The following is a 20,584-nucleotide window of genomic DNA, read 5'->3' as shown; positions in this document are numbered from 1 at the left end:
AAAAAAAAAAAAAAAAAAAAGAAATATCTCTTACTTCTTTTTTCCCCAAACTTACCAACACTGTCCCACTACAGTGCCTCATTATTTCATCTGGTTTCCTTTTGTCTTTATCCTTGAGTTTGCTGCTAGAATTATCTTCCTGAAAACTCAAAGTTGGACATATTATTCTATATTCGAAAGCTTTAACGCTTTCTCATGTCAGTGGAATAAATTCCTAACTCCTTCACATTTTCCTTGAGGCCCTTGCCTCATGGCCTTGACCCCAGCCAACCAAGCACTGCTGCCCACTGTATGACATTATCATCAGGTACAAGATCTAGTCTCATCACTAGACTACTGGCTATTATATAATGGATAACTATGTTTCCGACTTCAATGCATTTGCTTCTGAGGAGACTTCACTCAGAAATGGTCCTCTGTTCATTACTAACGTCTATCCCCCATCTACCTATCATGCCATGTTAAAAACTGGCCTCATTCTAAAGACTGTATCTCACAGGGTTATCTAACCTCTTGTATATAACCACCATCTCCTTCAGGTCTTATTAATATATTCTTAATACCATAAAATATTTATTAATTTCTACCTTATACTTATGTTATATCTTACATTACAGCTATCTGTATACATTTGTCAGTGCCTCTAGTTGTAAGCTGATTGATAGTAGGGATCATCTCTTCCACATTTTAATTTTCATAATGTGACTACCTTTTCTTGACACCATACCCCTCTACAAAAAAAAAAAAAAGAGAGAGAATCAAGACCCATGGGCTGACAAAAGATCTTGAGCTAGTTCCAAATGTGACTCATAGATGAACAAAGATATCACTTCTTCCTAAATTAACACAAATATAAGTAAATGCCAATTTAAGAAAATTTTATTTCAAAGACTAAATATATAACTAAAAAAAATTTCTAATAATGTCCCTTTCTCTACCAGATATTAAAACATAATATATTAACTTAAATGGTATACAGGTATTGATCGACTTACGACCTATGCAACTTATGACCATTCCACTTTACGACCACAATCGCTAGCCACGACTGCTCCGCGTCTGGCAGTGCAAACGTTGCCCAGCTGGGTGTACGACAGTGCGGACCAGCTTCCGGCAGCACTACCATCTCCGCATGCATATAGCCTACTTAACTTATGACCAAATCGTGCCGGTCTGTCGGACCCAATCGTGGTCGTAAGTCGAGCACTAGCTGTAATCAAAATCACAACACCTTCGAAAACTGACAGTATACACTAAAATATATACATACCCTATGACTTAAAAATTTCACTCCTAAGTATACATCAAACAGAAATAAGCACATATATTCACAAGACGACAATCACTGAAGTGTTGAGAGCAGCAGCAATATTCTTAACAGTTCCAAACCAAAAATGACTAAATGTCCATCGACAGATTAAACTGTAGTATATTCTTAAAATGGAATACTATAAAATGACTATCATAAACAATCAATTATTACAACCAACAATCTGGATAAATCTCACAAATACATTAAAGGAAATCAGACACAACTGAATGTGCTTGATTCTAGTGAGATAAAAGATGAAAACAGGCAAATCTAATCTATGCTATGAGAAGTCAGGACAGTGGTTTACACATGGAAGGGGTAGTAACACAGCACTAGGGGCTACAGAAAAGCTACTGATGTTGTTTCTTGATCTAAATGCTACCTAAACATATGTACTCAGTGTGTGAAAGTGCAACAAGCTATACACTTAGAAGTGCACTCTTCTGTATGTATATTTAAAAGATTCTCCTTAAAAAAATAAAAATAAAAACTTGATATGGTATTAGCATTAAACAGGTAAGCACGACAGAAAGTTAAGTCCAGAGAAATTTCCAAAAATCTGACAGTTGCTTCTTCTCAAACAATTTTCAGACCCTGGATAATAGGCAGCACAAGACTATAATCCATGAAAGGACAAAAACAAAGGAGGTAAGCCATCCACTGCTTGGATGTCTGTCTGGAGGTAATTTCCAACCTGCAGTCAGTGAAGTGGGTAAAATTTATAAGACAAATGCCAGACAAGAGGGGTGCTTGTCTGACGGGGCAGAGAAAAGCCTTCAGAAATCTATTTGGGAGTCTAATGGCAATGGGAGTCTAATGCTATGTACTAACTGTACATAAGTAAGGTAAGTGACTCCATGAAGGTAGGGAAAGAGAAGCAATGAGCTGCAGTATTCCCAAAACTTATAAAGATCTGGAAGACTGCTAAATTCCCTGTAACCTGAGTGAAGAGAACACGGTGACACTGGGAGCATTAATAAAGACTCGGAAGGATCATGCCTTAAGTAGGAGCTACTACCATTAAAGCAAAGCCTTCTCTAGACAAACTCCACTGAAGCCCTGAAGGAATAAAACTTACCCGCAAATTATTTAGCTGGCTTCAAAACAAAACACTATAAAAGGAAACAAAAGCTAGTCACTCAACAACAAAATATTACAACGTCCAACAACCAATTTTTAAAAATCATTAAATATGTTAAAAAAAAAAAAGGGAAAACACAACCCACAAGCAAGAGAAAAATCAACAAACAATTTCAGAAGTAAAAAAATTCATGGAATCAATAAGTAAAATTTTCAAATAGCTATTACAAATGTGCTCAAGAATTCAAAAAATACATGAATAAAGATGAAAATTAATCAAATGGAACTTCTAGAAATACAAAGCAAAAAAGCTGAAATTATTTAACATGGCAGGAGGAAAAACAGTATAACAGAAGACAAAACCACCTGAAGCACACAGAAATAAAACGACCGAAAAATAACAAATATGATGTTAATGACCTGTGGAAAACACCAAATGGTCTAACATATGTGTAACTGGAGTCCCAGAAAAAGAGGAAATGGTGTAAGAGTAGAGGTGATTAAAAATATATATATAGAAGAAATAATGACAACAATCTTCCAAAGTTAAGGAAAACCATAACATAAATATACAAATTCAAAAGGGCAAAAAAACCCCAAAAAACAACAAACCTGAAGAACCCTCAGCATGGTAATCATGAAAAATGAAAAGTGACAAGGAAAAAATCTTAAAAGTAGCCAGGGAAAAAAGACTTAGCATAAGGAAGAAAAGATAAGTAGTGTTATGCATTCTTAGCATTAGCAACAGGAATACATTCTGAGAAATGTTATCATTAGGCGGCATCATTAGGTGATTCTGTCATTGTGCAAACATCATAGAATGTACTTACACAAATCTAGACAGTACAGCTTACTACAGACCTAGGGTATATGGTATAGCCCAGGTGCTCCTAGGTTATAAACCTGTACAGAATGTTATTGTACTGAATTCTGTAGATAACTGTAACACAGTGAAGTATATGTCTAAACCTAGAAAAGGTACAGTGAAAATACAGTGGTATAATCTTAAGTGACTACTGTAATCTGTGATCTCTTGTTGAATGAAATGTCATTATGTGGCACATGACTGTATAGCCAGACTTCTAATCAAAACAAATGCTAAAATTTGTTTTTTAAAAAGAAAAAATTTAACCAAGAGAAAAGAAACATATATGTCCATATAGAGACTATTTTCACACAAATGGTCATTGTACCTTTATTTATAATAGCAAGGAACTGAAAACAGCCCAGGTGTCCCTTAATAGATGAAGTCACAAACCACTGAAACATGCAACAATATGGATGAATCTCAAAAACATTATGCTGAGTAAAAAGAAAGCTTTTTACTACATGTAAGTATTGTACTACTCTACTTACACGAAGTTCTAAGAAAGCTAAAGTAAGATGAAAACAATCTGAACAATGATAGGTTCTGGAGGTGGTGCAGAGGGGAGGAATAAATAGGAAAAGGTGTAAGTTCTATACCCTGATAGGAATTTCTGGCAAAGGTGTATACATTTGTCACAGATCATGAAATGGTATATGTGGTCAACTGTATTTTACAAAGACGTCACAACAGAAACCATTCCACATGCTCTTCTTAACAATGTAACATTGTCATTTTTTTCCATCAGGTGGTGGAGTCTATGGCCCTTCTGCTTGAATCTTGAGTGAAATCTGTGACTCTTTCAATCCAAAGACTACAGTAATACCACAACTATCTACAGAGGACTGGTTCCAGGACTCCCATGGATACCAAAATCCAAGGATGCTTCGAGTCCCTTACATAAAATGGCACAGTATTCGCCTATAACCTACATGCATCTTCAAATATGTTAAACCATCTCTAGCCTACTTAATAGTACCAAATACAATGTAAATGCTACATAAACAGTTGTTATAATGTATTGCCAAAGACAAGCTCTCCTTGCCAATCCCTGACCAAACAAGAGATTCATGAGCAAAATAAATCATTGCTAATATTTAAGTCACTAAGTTTGGGGCAATTTATTTCACAGCAATAAATAACTGGAATAGCACAGTAAATTCTAGTTAAAAATACTAAACTACTAAGTTTTAGTATATATATATGCTGAAGTTAAGGGCGTGGTACACTAACATCTGCAACTTACTTTGAAAAGCATAAAAGATGACACTAGAAGAGAAGATGGATAAATAGACAAGATAGAAGACAGAAACAAATATAACAAAATCTTAATTGTGAAATTACATTCTACAATTATTTTAAAGCCTGTGTGATTTGAAAAATTTTACAATAAAATGTTGAGTGAAATAAAGACATTTCCATACAAATAAAAGCTGAAAGATTTTGCAGCCAGTAGACCCACACTTCAGAAATGTTTAAGAAATTTTTTCAAGTAGAAGGAAAATAACACCAACAAGAAACTTGGATCTCCACAAAGGAAAAGAAATGAAAATGGTAAATATGAGGGTAAATATAAAGGAGTGTTATTGTTAAGTTTCTTTGTAAGACAACTGGCCTTTGAAATAGTTTCAAACTCTACTGTGAAATCTATAACACATATAGAAATAAAATAAATATAAGATTACAACACCAAAAACAGTAAATGGATGTATACTATTCTAAAGTTCTTATACATTAAGAGAAATAATATTTTTAAAGGTAGACTGAGGTAAGTTAAAGGTGCATATTATAATTCCTAGAACTACCACTGGGAAGAAAAACAGAGGGACAAGCTAAAAAAATGGAGACAATGCAATATTCCAAACAAATGTTCATTAACCAAAAAGAAAGCAGAAAATGAGGAAAAGATTAGACAAATAGAAAACAAATAGTTTCTTAAACACAACTCTATTGCCAACTGCAATAAATGTAAATAAGACTTAGACAATCAAATTAAAAACCAAAGATCGTAAAAATCAGTCTGAAAACAAGATGCAACTAAAAGAAAGACATTAAATGATCAATAAGTTGAAAATAAAAAGACAGCAAAAAGATATAATATACAAAAATTAATCATAAGGAGTGGATACACTAATACCAAAATAGACTTTAGATAAGCAACATTACCAGAGATAAACAGAGACATTTCATAATGATAAAGGCATCAATTAACCAAGAATGCCTAACAGTCCTAAATGTGAACACACCTAATGAGACGAGACAACTTCACAGATTTTGCTTCAAAGCATATGAAACAAAAATAGAACAGAAGGAAGATAAACTCAAAATTATAGTTGAAGATTTCAACATTCCTCTCTTGGTAATTAATAAGTGGACAGAAAAATCAGTAAAGATGCAGAAGAAATAAATTTATCTGACAAAGAACATACATTCTGAAAAGAATGTGCAAAATACTGAACACACAAAAGAAAACTTCTCAATGGTAGTCATGAAGAAAATGTAATTAAAACCATAATGACTTTTCACACCCATTAGAAAAGCAATTATTTTAAATAAAAAAACAAACTACCAAGTGTTAGCAAAGATGTGGAGAAATTGGAACCCTATTTACTGCCAGTGAGAATGTAAAATGGTGCAGTCACTGTGGAAAACAGTATGGCATGACTCAGCAACTCCATTCCTAAGTACATAACCAAAAGAATTAAAAGCAAGGACTCAAACAGATATTTATACACCAATGTTCATAGCAGCATCATTCACATAGTTAAAAGGTTCAAACAGCCCAAATGTCACCGACAAATAAATTTTAAAAAGTGATATATGTACACAGTGAAATATTATTCAACCTTAAAGAATCAAATTTGGATACATGCCACAACATGAATGAACTTGGAAGACTGATATGGTTTGAATTTTTGTCTTGCCCAAATCTCATGTTAAAATATAATCTCCAATGTTGGGGGTGGGGCCTGGTGGGAGGTAACTGGGTCATGGGAGCAATCCCTCATAGCCTGGTGCTGTCCTTGGGATAGAGAGTGAGTTCTCATGAGATCTGGTTGTTTAAAAAGATGTGCCACTTTCCCACCCTCTCTCTTGTTCCTGCTCTCGCCATATGACATGCCTGCTCCCCCTCTGCCTTCCACCATGAGTAAACTCACCACGAGAGCGCCCCAGAAGCTGAGCAGACGGTGGTGCCATGTTTGTACAGCCTGCAGCCCCAGGAGCCAAATAAACTTTTCTTTTTAAATTACCCAGTCTCAGATATTCATTTAAGGCAACGCAAGAATGGCCTAACATAGGACATTATTATTATTAAATGAAATGTGCCAGACACAAAAGGACAAAAATCGTATGATTCCACTTATATGAAGTACCTGGAAGAGTCAAATTCATATAGAAAGTAGCAGTTGGGGAGAATAGGCAATGAAGAGTTACTGTTTAATGGGTAGAGTTTCAGACAGAGGATAAAAAAGTTTCAGAGACGGATAGCGGTGATGGCTGCACAATAATGAATAATGTGAATGTACTTTATGTCACTGAACTGTACACTTAAAAATGGTTAAAATGGTAAATTTGATGTTATGTGTATTTTTACACAATTGAAAAAAAATCACTGCAATGGAATACCACTACACACCTCTCAGAATGTCTGCAATTAAAGACTGAGAACATCAAATGCTGGTATTTGGAGAACTGGAGCTCTCATACACTGCTGATCAGAATGTAAAGTCGTATAATCATCTGGAAAATAATTTGGCAGTTCCCCTTATACATTTAAACATAAACTTACCAAGTGACCCAATAATTCCAATTTAAGGTACTTACCCTAGAAAAATGAAAACATGTTCACACAAAGACATGCATACAAAACAGTACCTTTATTCACAACAGCCTAAAACTGAAAACAATATAAATGTTCACCAGAAAATGAATAAACAAACTGTGGTATACCCACACTGTATTTAAAAAACAAAACCATGACAAACACAAATTGGATGAATCTCAAAAACATGCTAAGTGAAATAAACCAGACATGGAAGAGTATATGTTACCTGAGCAATTCTAGGGTAGGGAAAACTAATAAACAGATTAGTGGTTGCCCGGGGCAAAGAGAGAGAAATGACTACAAACAAGAAGGAACTTTTTGGAGGTAATTCAATTGTTCTAAAGCTTGATTGTAGTAGCAGTGATAGTGTATATATTTGTCAAAATCAATAAAACAGTACAGTTAAAATGGGTGCGTTTCATTGTATATCAATTATATCTCAATAAACTTGATTTTTTAATCAAAGTTTGTTTAAACTTAATATAGGAAAAGCTGGCATTTTAAGTGGAGAAAGGATGCCTTAAGTGGTCAAGACAATCACTACCCAAGTTCAAGATAATAAAAGATAGATACAATTCCCACACCATATGACAAAAGCAATCCAGATCTAAACTATATCATACCATATAGAAAAATATGCTGATTGTTCACCTCTAACTTTATAAAGTCTATAAAGTAAAATCATAAAAGTATCAGAAGAAAATATAAAAGACTGGTCAGGTATTCATGCCTGTAATCCCAGCACTCTGGGAGGCTGATGTGGGAGGATAGCTTGAGGCCAGAAGTTTGAGACCAGTCTGGGCAACACAGACACCTTCTCTACAAAAACAAACAAACAAACAAAAACCCAACTAGCTGTGGTGGCACATGCCTGTAATCTTAGCTACTTGGGAAGCTGAGGCAGGATGATCACTTGAGCCCAGGAGTTTGAGGTTGTAGGGAGCTACAACTGCTCCATACTGGGTGACAAAGCAAGATCCTATCTCTAAAAACTTTTTTTTTCTCCCATTTATTTATTTTATTGCATTTTAGGTTTGGGGGTACATGTGAAGTACATGCAAAATTGTTGCATAGGAACACACATGGCAGTGTGATTTGCTGCCTTCCTTCCCATCACCTACATCTGGCATTTCTCCCCTTGCTATCTCTCCCCAGCTTCCCACCCCCCACCGTCCCTCCCCTCTAAAAACTTTTTGTAATATATATATGAGATCATATTTATATCATCTTTGTTGGCATGCTGAAACCCAGAAGCCATAAAAGATGGATAGATTTGCTTACATAAAAACTTTAAATTTTCATGTGACTAGATACTATAAAATTAAAGGTAAATAATGAGATAATATTTGCAAATTATAATAAAGAAATAATACATAAAGAATGCTTACAAATTTAAAAAACAAAGAATACAATAGAAATGGACCAAAACAACCAGGCAATTGCACAGGCTATTTATAAAAATTTAAACAGATTTTATATATATATAAAACAAGGTAAATGAGCAGTCCCTAATATTGATTTAAGAAATGAAACTTGCTAAAATTATTTTTTAAAAGGTAATTGGCAGAATCTATCAAATTTTTAGATTGACACAGTCTAATGCCCTGAAATCTTATTTGTAGAAATCTACCTTACGGAAAAAATAACAAGTATCATCATCTGCAAAAGCAAAAATTGAAAACAACCTAATTTCCACAATAGGCAAAGAGTTTCATAATATATCATGAACTCTCAGAGTTAACTCCTAGTTCAGTTCTAAAGATTGAGAGAACACATCAGATTTATAGTATTCTATCTCAGTTTTCTTAAGGACAATTGTTCATTAAGGCTCAATTTATTATATCTTAAAATATGTTTTTTCTTCCTATCTCTTTTCTGTTGTTCCTCTTCTTCCCCTCCCAAGCTTATATGGTAAAATTACCCGTAGTCAAGTGGACATGTGAAATGATGCATAGACTTAATACAGTAATTTAAGAGAATTATCCAACTCCATTCTCTCAGTTGCTCTGGTCAAAAAACTTGGGCATCATTTTTTACTCCTCCCTTTATTTCCCACTTCCATCTCGTCTACCACCAAATCCTATTGACTCTACTTCAACATATATCAAGAATTCAACCACTTCTCACCACCCTCATTATGACCTCTCTGTCCATTTCAGTCATCTCTTAATCTGTACTACTAGTCTACAGTAGTAGTCTACAACTGGTCTGCTGATTCCGCCTGTCTCCTCCTTTTCAGTCTATGCTCAACACAGCAGCCAGAGTGATCTTGCTAAACATATACTTTTTCACTACTCTGCTTAAAGACCTCCATAGCTTCCCATCTCACTTAATAGTAAAAATCAAATACTTAATACGATCAAAGTATCTGTACCCTCTATTATCTCTCTGCTTCTTTATTTCCCATCATTTACTTTTCTAAAGCTACACTGGCCACACCTCAAGTTCTTCAAACACATCAGGCACTCTCACTTTAGGGTTTCCCTATTCACTACACCCTCTGCCTGAAATGTTCTTCTCCCAAATATCCACATAGCTAGCTCTCTCATTTCCTTCAGGTCTTCATTCAAATTACCATTTCACTGACATAATTTCAGTGACGTTTTCTCTAGCCACCCTACCTAAAATTTCCCATCATCCTTCTCACCTACAAACACTGCTATCCCACTTCCCTTATTTTTTCTCCATAGCGCTATGTAACACATATTTACCTATCTTTATGAGCTCTTTAGTATCCCAGTGCCATAAGGCAAAGGACTGACTGGATTTTATACACTGCTGTCTCCACCAACATCTAGAAAAAAATGTCCACTATACAGTAGGTGTTCAAGAAACATATTCTAAGTGAATGAAATGGATGTGCATACAGCCAACCATTTGAAAGCTTTCTGTAACATACAGTTAAGAGAAAAAAATAAGTTACATGAAATACAAATTTAGTATACAAAAATCTATGCATAATGAATTAAACTGAAATGAAATTTTAAAAAATTCAATTTGCAATACCACCAAAAAATAAAATTCTTAGAAATAAATTTTTTAAAGTAATAAAAGAAATACAAGACCTATATACTGAGAACTACAAAACATGAAAGAAATTAAAGAACAACTTAATAAATGGAAAGACATTCCATGCTCATGAATAAGACAGTATTAAGGTAACAATACTTCCCAAATAGATCTACAGATTCAACACAATCCTATCAAAACCCCAGCTGTGTTTTTTGCAAGCTAACATTGTAATTCTATGGAAATTCGAGAAACTCAGAGACCCAAAACAATCTTGAAAAAGAGTAAGTTAGAATATTTGCACTTCCTGATTTGAAGACACTACAAAGCTATAGTAATCAAGAAAGTGTTACCAAAAAAAAAAAAAAAAAAAAAAAATCAAAGAAAAAAAAAAAAAAAAAAAAAAAAAACAACAGACATACACGTCAGTGGACTATAACGCAGACAAGAACATAGGTATAAATCTTATCTTGGATTAGGCAATGGTTTCTTATTTACCACTGACAAAAGAACAAGCAACAAAAGAAAAAAAAAATGGACTTCACCAAAATTAAAAGCAGTATGCTTCAAAGGAAAATGAAAGACAATCCATGAAACAGGGGAAAATATTTGAAAATCATCTATCTGATAAAAGACTTGTACACAGAATGTATTTCAAAAACTCTTTACAAGCCAACAATAAAAAAATTAGAAATGACAAAAGACTTAAATATTTCTCCAAAGATGGCCAATCAGAGTATGAAATGATGTTAATCACCATTAAGTTGTCAAGGAAATGGCCACCAAAGCCACAAAGATCCTTCACACATAAAAGAATGGCTAAAATAAAAAGGATACGTGTGTTAAAGAGAAGTAGAGAAATCAGAACCCTCATATGCTACTGGTGCAATCTGCAAAATTAGTGCAGCCACTTTGGAAAAGAGTTTGGCAATTCCTCAACATGCTAAACAGAGTTACCCTAGTTACCCAGCAGTTTCATTCCTAGATATACACCCCAGAGAACTGAATATATATGTTCACATAAAAGCTAGTATATAAATTTTTTTTTACAACGGTATTCATGTCACAACATTAACATACCTTGAAAATACTACGCTAAGTAAAAGAAGCCGCACGCAACAGGACACATACTGTATGATTCCCATTTACATGAAATGTCCAGAATAAATAAATTCATAGAGGCAAAGCAGATTAGTGGTTGCCAGAGGGAAGGGAAGAATGAGGAATGGCTGCTAATAGGTTAGAATTTCTTTTGGGGACAATGAAAATGTTTTAAAATTAGACAGTGGTGATGGCTACACAGCTGTGAATATACTAAAAACTTTAAATGTATGAATTTTATAGTATGTGAATTATCTCAATAAACCTATTAATAATTTTGAAAGTTAGAGAATATGTTTGATATGAGCACCACTCCCAAGCAGAAGGAAAAAAGTTGTATGTGTATCAGTACTTTTACAACTATCTTACATTTTATATTTGATTGGTAATTTTCTTCCAGGCATTTTTTTCCCCTACATTTAAACACGTTTAACAACTGTTAAGTTTTAGAATTGGTTATGAAGGGAAGAGAAACCTTTCATTTCTTCTTATACTTTAAAAATACCTTTTTATTTTTCTTTATTTCCTCATCCTCAAAAACAGATTCTACACACCAATATTTGAAGGATGATGGGGTGACTAAATACAAATTCAAGAGGCTGTCTTCTGGAAATGTAGAAATGTTAGAATTTCTAGGAACTTTTCATGATTTATGGGACTAACCTAATATTTAAAACTGAGCCCATGCTGGTAAATCTAGGCTATACAGTCATACATATAGAACTCTGGTATCTCAACACATCCACTGTGAATTGGAAGAGTACTGTAATCTCCTTCTAATGCTCACCATGGCTCTCTTGGGTTCTTTGAACACTTTATAAAAATAAGGTATGCTTATTTCTAATTCACCTACTAATTGTAGAAGGCAGACTCACAATGTGCCAATATTAAAACGTTATTCCCCATTAAAATACATTTACTTAAGTGTTTTATTACATGACTTACCAGCAATGGAAGAATCTCAGCTGAGAGTAGTTCTCAACTGTCATCTATGAAAATCTTTAGAAATACCAAATCATCAGAATTACTTTAATTTCGTGACTTTTAATCATAAAGCATTCATTCTGGTCAAGAATTCTACAATCTAAAAACAGAGGCATCTGTACCATATAGTTCTGATGATTTATTATTCTGAAATTTTCCTCTGGGTTATTTTTACACTATACCTGTAATTGAGTTCAAGCTTCTAAAATTAAACATACAATTATGCCAATTCATGCCTGCTATATATGCACACACAAAAGACTTATAATGCAATATACTAAAAGAACTAAAGGTAGGTGCATTTTTCCTTGAAGGAATCATAACTACATATTTTCAAGTTTAATCTGTTACATTTATCTGCCTATCAAATAAATGTAGCACTTAAACTCAGAAAACAAAATCTGATTTAGTCACAAAAAACTTCTAATTTAACTTCAAAATGCTTTTCAAAAAATCTACCCCATCTAATTCTAAGTGAACTAGACCACACTTGATAAATGATAGAAAACTGTTCTAAAAACCATATGTACTTAACATAAACAGTAATCATATGAGAACATTTAGTCTTCTATTAATGTCTTACAAAATACTCCAGTGTAGCCTAGTTATACATTTTCTTTCTTTTTTTTTTTTTTTTAAGGGATAGGGTCTCACTCATGTCACCAAGGCTGGAATGCAGTGGCATGATAATAGCTCATTGCAGCCTGGAACTCCAGGGTTCAAGCAATCCTCCCACCTCAGCCTCCCAAGCCGGGCTATTTTTATTTTTCATAGGGATGAGGTCTCACTTTGTTGCCCAGGCTGGTCTCCAATTCATGGCTTCAAGTGATTCTCCCATCTCTACCATACATTTTCTTTTGAGCAGTTATCATCAACCATAGTAACATTTCTAATTGGGGAAAAAAAGAACGAATCCTTATCAATCAGTATATGAACACTTATTCAGCACTTATGAACGTGGGCATGAAAAAAGAATGTGTGCATGAAAAGACTGACAGATGATAAACATTTATTGTTCTCACAGAACCATCAAATACAGGATGGTTTATAAAATAAATAAATTATCTATTTTAAGTTTAGATGAATACGATTCAGAATTCAGTAACAGTATACAAAGAAGCCCCAAACCGATGAGTTTAAAAAGAAAGACTCTCAAGGAGGCTTCCCTCAGTAATATTTAGGTTGAGCCCTAAAAGACAGAAGAAAAATGGATAACTCAAGAAACTAAAGGCAGCCTATATGATAAGATGGTACTGATCAAAGGAAATGTACAGGAAGGCAAGGCTGAGAAAGTAGACAGAATCCTACCAAAGAAACATTTTAAATAGAAAGGACTATTTTAAATAACTGTTATTTGTTCACAATAATACAAAGGAATTAGAAACTATTAAAACTAACAAACCACAGTGGGCAACAGAGCAAGACCCATCTCTACCAAAAAGCAGCAACAATAACAACAATAAAAACCCCCACAAAACTTAGCAGGGCCTGGAGGTGCCTGCCTGCAGTCCCAGCTACTCGGGAGGCTGAGGCAAGACGACTGCTTGAGCCCAGGAGGTTCAAGACTACAGTGACCTATGATCACAGCACTGCACCCCAGCCTGGGTGACAGAGGGAGACCCTGTCTCTTGAAAACAAACAAACAAAAAGCAAGGTGGGGAAGAGTAGGGAGAATTCAATAATTAAGATGAATAGATTTTAAAATGTAGTTTATATACACAATGGAATACTACTTAGCTGTTAAAAAAACAAAATCCTGTAATTTGCAGCAACATGGATGGAACAGGAAGCCATTATGTTAAATGAAATAAGCCAAACATAGATAGACAAATATCACATGTTCTCACTCATAACAAGGGCCAAAAAATGTAGATCTCAAGAAGATAGAGTAGACTGGTGGTTACTAGCAGCCAGAAGTGGGGAGTGAGAGGACAAAGGCAGAAGAATATAAATGTATTTATCACTGCTAAACTGTACACTTGAAAATGATAAAGATGGTAAATTACCTATGTATATTTAACCTAAATTTTAAAAATTTTATAATTCAATACTTAACACTGGAACAACTAGCTTTTCATATTTAAAAAAAGAAAATCCTAACTCCCTTCAGATGGACCTAAATACAAATAACACAGAGTAACAAAAAAATCCTCGACTATTAGCAGACAACATAAAGAGGATTTCTTAAAATAAAAAGCGCAAATCAGAAGAAAAAGAGGTGATTTTTATGTCAAAAATTAAGACTCATACAAGAGAATACTACAATGGGTAGGATTTTATATTTTATTCTGGTAACTTTCCTTGGCTGCACTATAAACTAAGAAGGCTGGATGAGGTATCTTCATGGTCCTTTTCAACATAAATGTTGTATGAGAATGTGTCTTTCCTTTAAAAACATTTATTTATTACTTTTTTAATTGTACTTTGGGCTCTGGGGTATATCTGTACCTCCTGCATCCTGCAGATTGTTGCATAGGTACATACATGCCATGGTGGTTTGCTGTCTCCTTCCATCCCCCACTGTCCCCTTCATCAGGCATTTCTCCCAGTGTTATCCCTCCCCGTCCTCCCTCCTCCCTGCCTCGAGGCTGTCCCCATTTATTTCTGAGACATTTAAAACATAAAGAAAACAATAAAATTCCTATCCTTTTACCCACCATTCAGAATAAACAACTCTAAATTAAAATGAGATAGCATTTCACATGCCTCAAATTAGCAGATATTTTAAAATCTGACAATTTCAAGTATGGGTGAAGAGGCTAAAAACAGAAATGCCCATATAATGCTGATAAAGTATACGCTGGAGTATCCATTTAAGAAAATAATTTGTCAGTATCTAATAACCAGCAATTTCACTTCTTTTTTTTCCCAAGAGAAACACTCGCAGATAGACACGTGTAAAAATTATCACTGCAACATTATTTATAATAGCAAAAAAAAAAAAAAAACTTCAAAATATCCATCAATAGTGGGAAACATTTTATACATGCATATAATGAAGCGCAATACAGCAGTGAAACTGAATAAACTACATCTATATGCATCAACATACATATCTCTAAAACTTGATACTGAGTTTAAAAAAAAAATCAAGCTAATTAAAGACAGTACTATACATATCTGCAAACATTTAATACAAAAACCAACACCACGTATCGCTTATAGATACATGTACATACATACAGCAAAAGTATAAAACAAGGGCGTGCAATATACTTAAGAATCTCAAGACGGTTGTTATTCTGGGTAAAGAGAAGGGTAACAGGACTTGAACTGTTGGGGTTGTTAAAAGTGAATATGTAACACTACCTCCTTTCCCCCAAGGGAGAATTCAATCATTAGGAACTGAATGATATAGAACTCAAATGAACATAATTTATATTTATGGATGGTGGATAAATGGGCATTTGCTATGTTGTTTTCTGGATGTTTAAAATATTTTATAATTAAAATATATATACTTTTTTTTTAAAACAAAAGACATATTAACATACAATATCCAAGCTGATAATTACCTTGGAAGATGCTCTAATATAAACCTCCCTACTTCATTTAGAAAGAAGAAAAATATAATACAGGCTGGACACAGTGGTTCATGCCTATAATCCCAGCACTTTGGGAGGCCAAGGCAGGAGGATCGCTTGAACCCAGGAGTCAAGATATAGTAATACAGTGAAACTTTATCTCTACCAAAAAAAAAAATTTTTTTTTTTTTTAAAGGAATGTAATAGGCTTGGTGTGGTGGCTCACACCTGTAATCCCAGTACTTTCAGAGGCCCAGGAGGGCAAATCACCTGAGTTTAGGAATTCGAAACCTATAGGACCCCCACAGGGTCATGGGGTATCCCTTATGCTGTGCTGAGGCACAGGATCTGAGAAATAAAGAGACAGGACACAGAAGTACAAGGAAAACGAAGCTGGGCTAGGGGGTCACGCCACCTATAAGTGGAGACAGGCAAGGCTCGAACGTCCAGAAGCGTTGATTGGGTATAGGTTAGGGTACAGGGTAGTTGAGTGAGGTAATTTTTAAGGATAGTGATAGGGTGGTCAGCACAACGGGTCCACCCTCATTAGGTCACCTAGGCTAGGAGGTGGACACTGTGCAGCAAAGGGTCCACCCCTATAAGGTCACCGAGGCATGGAGGTGGGCCGTGAGTAGTGAAGAGGGTGCAGTGTGCAGTACGGCTATCTATGGGCATGCAACTCCTAACGAGATCTATAGGAGGATGCTTAAGTCACACAGCAGTGACAGAGCTGTGAGGGCCTACCGCCACCTGCTGGCAGCTTCCAATGAATTCTATAGGAGGATGCTTTCTGAGCTAGCAGGGTAACAAGAACTGATAAAGTTCAGTCACCAAGGTGCCATTATTCAGAGGGGTTTTGAGCCCTCAGGATTCCTGGCCTGAGGGTAGCCTTCCACAAGAACTGGAGCAAAGTCCTACAACTCCTTTATCAGGAGGAGTGGCTCTTGCCCCAAGCTGACCATACAGCGGGTATCTTTTCAATACTGAATGCTGCCGCCTGGACCATGGATTCTTGTCCTGGTATAACTGTTTTTCCCTTAAATCATCCTCTGCACTGTGTCTGCTCCAGACATTCCTCTGATTATAAGCTGATTATTCCTTAATTCACGCTCTGTACCATGTCTACTCTAGGCATTCCTCTGATTATGGACTTAGTTCTATATATATATATATATATATATATATATTTATAGAAATAACTGAGTGGTAAGATATTCTTTATGCATTCATTCTTTGAACTAATATGATTATATATAGAGGATTATATAAAGGGAAATAACTGAGTAGTAACACAATAAACTGAGATATTCTTCAAGCACTAATTGTGCCAGGATTCTGCTTAGCTCCTTCCTCAGTACCTACATGGGAGGTTATCCACAGAATCCAGCCTGGACAACATGGTGGAACCCTGTATCTGCTAAAAATACAAAAATCAGCTGGGCGTGATGGTACACACCTGCAGTCCCAGCTACTAGAAAGGCTCAGGCAGAATCACTTGAACCCGGGAGGCAGAGGTTGCCGCGAGCCGAGATTGCATTGCTGCACTCCAGCCTGTGCAATAGCGTGAGACTCCATCTCGGTGGCGGGGGGGGAGAAAATAAATACTATTGTAACAGGGCAATTTTGGACAGGTACTACGTTATCTAAAACAGCACTTCAGGGAATTAGATCTTGACCATTTAAGAGAGATTAGCCCCAATTTCTGAAAATCTGGCATTGACTAGCAATACGGACAATGTGTGCGCTGACCGTACCCCCTCCTCTCCTAGAAATGCCACGTCAAATTTAGCAGACATAGGCAGTAAAACTGACTCCTAGTTCTGCCTATCTTTATTTAAAATTACTTTAAGTTCTGAAGCGTAGAGGACTGTCCCCACAGCAGTTATCTAAAAGTAGGCCTGAAAGAACTAAAAAGTAGTTCATTCATCCTGCAGTTACAAATGCCTAAAACTGTACATGAAAAAACAAAACAAGAAAATAAACTGAGAGCAAACATTTACTGTTCTCTCATAATCTTCAACGCAGGAGTTAAGAAATTATTTAATATCAGTTGAGATACGTGACCCACCTATTCTCCAGTAGAGACCTATTTTTAAATTCACTCCCCCACCTTTCATTTAGCCTAAAAGAGGGAATAAGAATGGTAAGGTGAGGAGGACTTATCCTATACTGAGTTAAGACCACAAGATCTTTTCATTTTTACAATATGTGAAACATAGTACACTGAGCAGTAATTAAATTTAAAGAAATATACATGACTTGAAACACAGAAATCTTGCTTTATATGTATAAAAGACTAAAAGTAGCTCAGTTCTGCTAATACACTACACTTAAATGTTCTTTAATACTATAGTCAGCTTTTCAGAAACATTCCCATTCTGTGACGCAGAATGTATTCCCACCTTAAGTTACCAAATTTTATCCATTTTCTACGCTCCCTCTCTATTCTTTAAACATGTTCAATATGTTACAGAGATGGCAAAATGTGTTAAGAAACTGAATGAGAATGAAGCAGCTTAATTAGGAAAACTTTTTATTTCTTAGGAACTGAATTTGGATGATCTTAAACAGCATATTTTCTTTTTCTTTTTCCTGAGAAGATGGAGTCTCACTCTGTTGCCCAGGATGGAAAATGGTGTGATCTCGGCTCACTGCAACCTGTCTCCCAGGTTCAAGCAATTCTCATGCCTCAGTCTCCCAAGCAGCTGGGATTACAGATATGCGCCACTACGCCTCGCTAATTTTTGTATTTTTAATAGAGACAGGGTTTCACCACATTGGCCAGGCTGGGCTCAAACTCCCGACACAGGTGATCCACGCACCTCGGCCTCCCAAAGTGCTGGGATTACAGGCATGAGCCAAGCGCCCAGCCTAAACAGCATATTTTCAATCACCAACACAGAACATAACTGCTCACTTCAGAAAACTTGGAAAGAAAAATGTTACCAATTTAATCTTTGTTTGAAATACGATTTATTAGTATACATGTCACATACAATAGGTGCGCAAAAGATTTTTTCAATTCCCAAAACAAGAACTTAAAATATTTAGCAAAGATAATTTAAATATCCTTATATGTAACACATTGTAAGGTTATCAATATTGGTGCATATAAACACAGAGGCAAAATAAACAGAATTCTTAGGAAAAATGTACTAAGGCAATTAATAAGCTGGAAATCACCTATATTTCTCCTTATGACCCATTAGCTTTATACAGAAAACACTGCTGTGCACTTACTCCTTTCCTTTCTAAAGAACAGCATTGTGGTTCACATCTGTTAAAAGATAGGAAAGTATTTGTTGGAAGTACTATAAGAAGACATCACTCGGCCGGGCGCGGTGGCTCAAGCCTGTAATCCCAGCACTGTGGGAGGCCGAGGCGGGTTGGTCACGAGGTCAAGAGATCGAGACCATCCTGGTCAACATGGTGAAACCCCGACTCTACTAAAAATACAAAAAATTAGCTGGGCATGGTGGCACGTGCCTGTAATCCCAGCTACTCAGGAGGCTGGGGCAGGAGAATTGCCTGAACCCGGGAGGCGGAGGTTGCGGTGAGCCGAGATTGTGCCATTGCACTCCAGCCTGGGTAACAAGAGCGAAACTCCGTCTCAAAAAAAAAAAAAAAAAAAAAAGAAGACATTACTCTACTGTTACATGAAGTGCTAAAGGTATCATCTGAGAAGAAAATAAAAAACATGAGGTTAACATGAGCTTCAGAGAGGGAACAAGAATGCAAGAAAGTGACAAAATGTGACATACGTCCACAGTGAATACATGGTGTTTTATTATTCTCAGTAATTGTATATTTAATTTGGAGGTGGAAGGATTCAGAATTTATTCTGCATCACAAAAATTATAAAAATACATGAGTTGGGTGCTGGCTACAGTACACAAAGGCAACTCTAAGACTACTTATTAAGAGAGGCATCCCTTCTGATATGAGACAGAAATCATTACATGAAAAGAACCTGTGTGGAAGTACAGCACTGGCAGCATCTTCATTCAGCCCACAGCTATGTAATCTTTGTGCAAGAGCGCTTGTCTCAAATACGAATAGGAACATCTTGAATTGCTGAAAGTATATACAACGGGCACATATCCAGAACCAGAAAAGAGCTACCAAGCGCCTGCATATTACGAAGAGATGGGTCAAAAAATTCTTCTCATATTCAGTTTCTATAACTAAAGTTTGTGCTTGACTAACCTCAATTGATCCTGAGGGGTACGGATGAACTTCTGGAACACACTGAACTGCTAAGAGTCACAACATTAGACTCCACACTGTCCAGCCAACAGTTCTGTTTAAGAAAAAATTTATCCTACTTGTATGAGTGTTCAGGACTCATTTACTACCTCTATGCTCTTACTTGAAGCACAGATGCAGACCTTAATTAAAAAAAAGTCTTACATCAGACTCTCTTCTATAATCCACATGTGATTCCTCACACGAGATTCCTGTTCAGATTTCCTGAAAATGAACTACAGGAATATTCTTATCCAGTACGATTCTATGTTACCTAAAAATATCTTTTCCTTTCAGGTCAATCTTATGATTCACTTGCCATTGATCAGATTAACACAACAGGTCTGGTACAGCAAATTAAAAAAGACATTTGACATTTGATTAATAATACTGAATAATATATCACAGTTAAGATCTCTCCATGTCAAATGCAGTTAACATATTTAAAATAAATTCACACACTAAAAATTTCCCAAAATAATATTTCTAAAAAGGTTTTTTTTTTTTTTTTTTTTTTTTTTTTTTTGAGATGGAATCTCGCTTTGTCACCAGGCAGGAGTGCAGTGGAGCGATCTCAGCTCACTGCAATCTCTGCCTCCCGGGTTCAGGCAATTCCTCTGCCCCAGCCTCCCGAGTAT

The 20,584-nt window shown here is 35.6% G+C and overlaps 1 protein-coding gene and 1 long non-coding RNA gene across 2 annotated transcripts in view; one reads left to right on the top strand and one right to left on the bottom strand.

Annotated features, from left to right (window-relative positions):
* LOC119470593 overlaps positions 1-4,359 on the top strand; it is a 41,387-nt gene extending 37,028 nt beyond the window's left edge. Inside the window, exon 2 of the long non-coding RNA XR_005199526.1 lies at positions 4,006-4,359. This is a non-coding gene — a long non-coding RNA (uncharacterized LOC119470593). The remainder of the gene's footprint in view (positions 1-4,005) is intronic.
* Positions 1-20,584, bottom strand: part of UBE3A (ubiquitin protein ligase E3A) — a 96,527-nt gene that overhangs the window by 70,210 nt on the left and 5,733 nt on the right. The window lies entirely within an intron of this gene.

The sequence above is a fragment of the Cebus imitator genome, unplaced genomic scaffold (assembly GCF_001604975.1).
Source record: "Cebus imitator isolate Cc_AM_T3 unplaced genomic scaffold, Cebus_imitator-1.0 Scaffold36, whole genome shotgun sequence".
Lineage (NCBI taxonomy): Eukaryota > Metazoa > Chordata > Mammalia > Primates > Cebidae > Cebus > Cebus imitator.
This window is presented reverse-complemented; position numbering and strand designations above follow the sequence as displayed.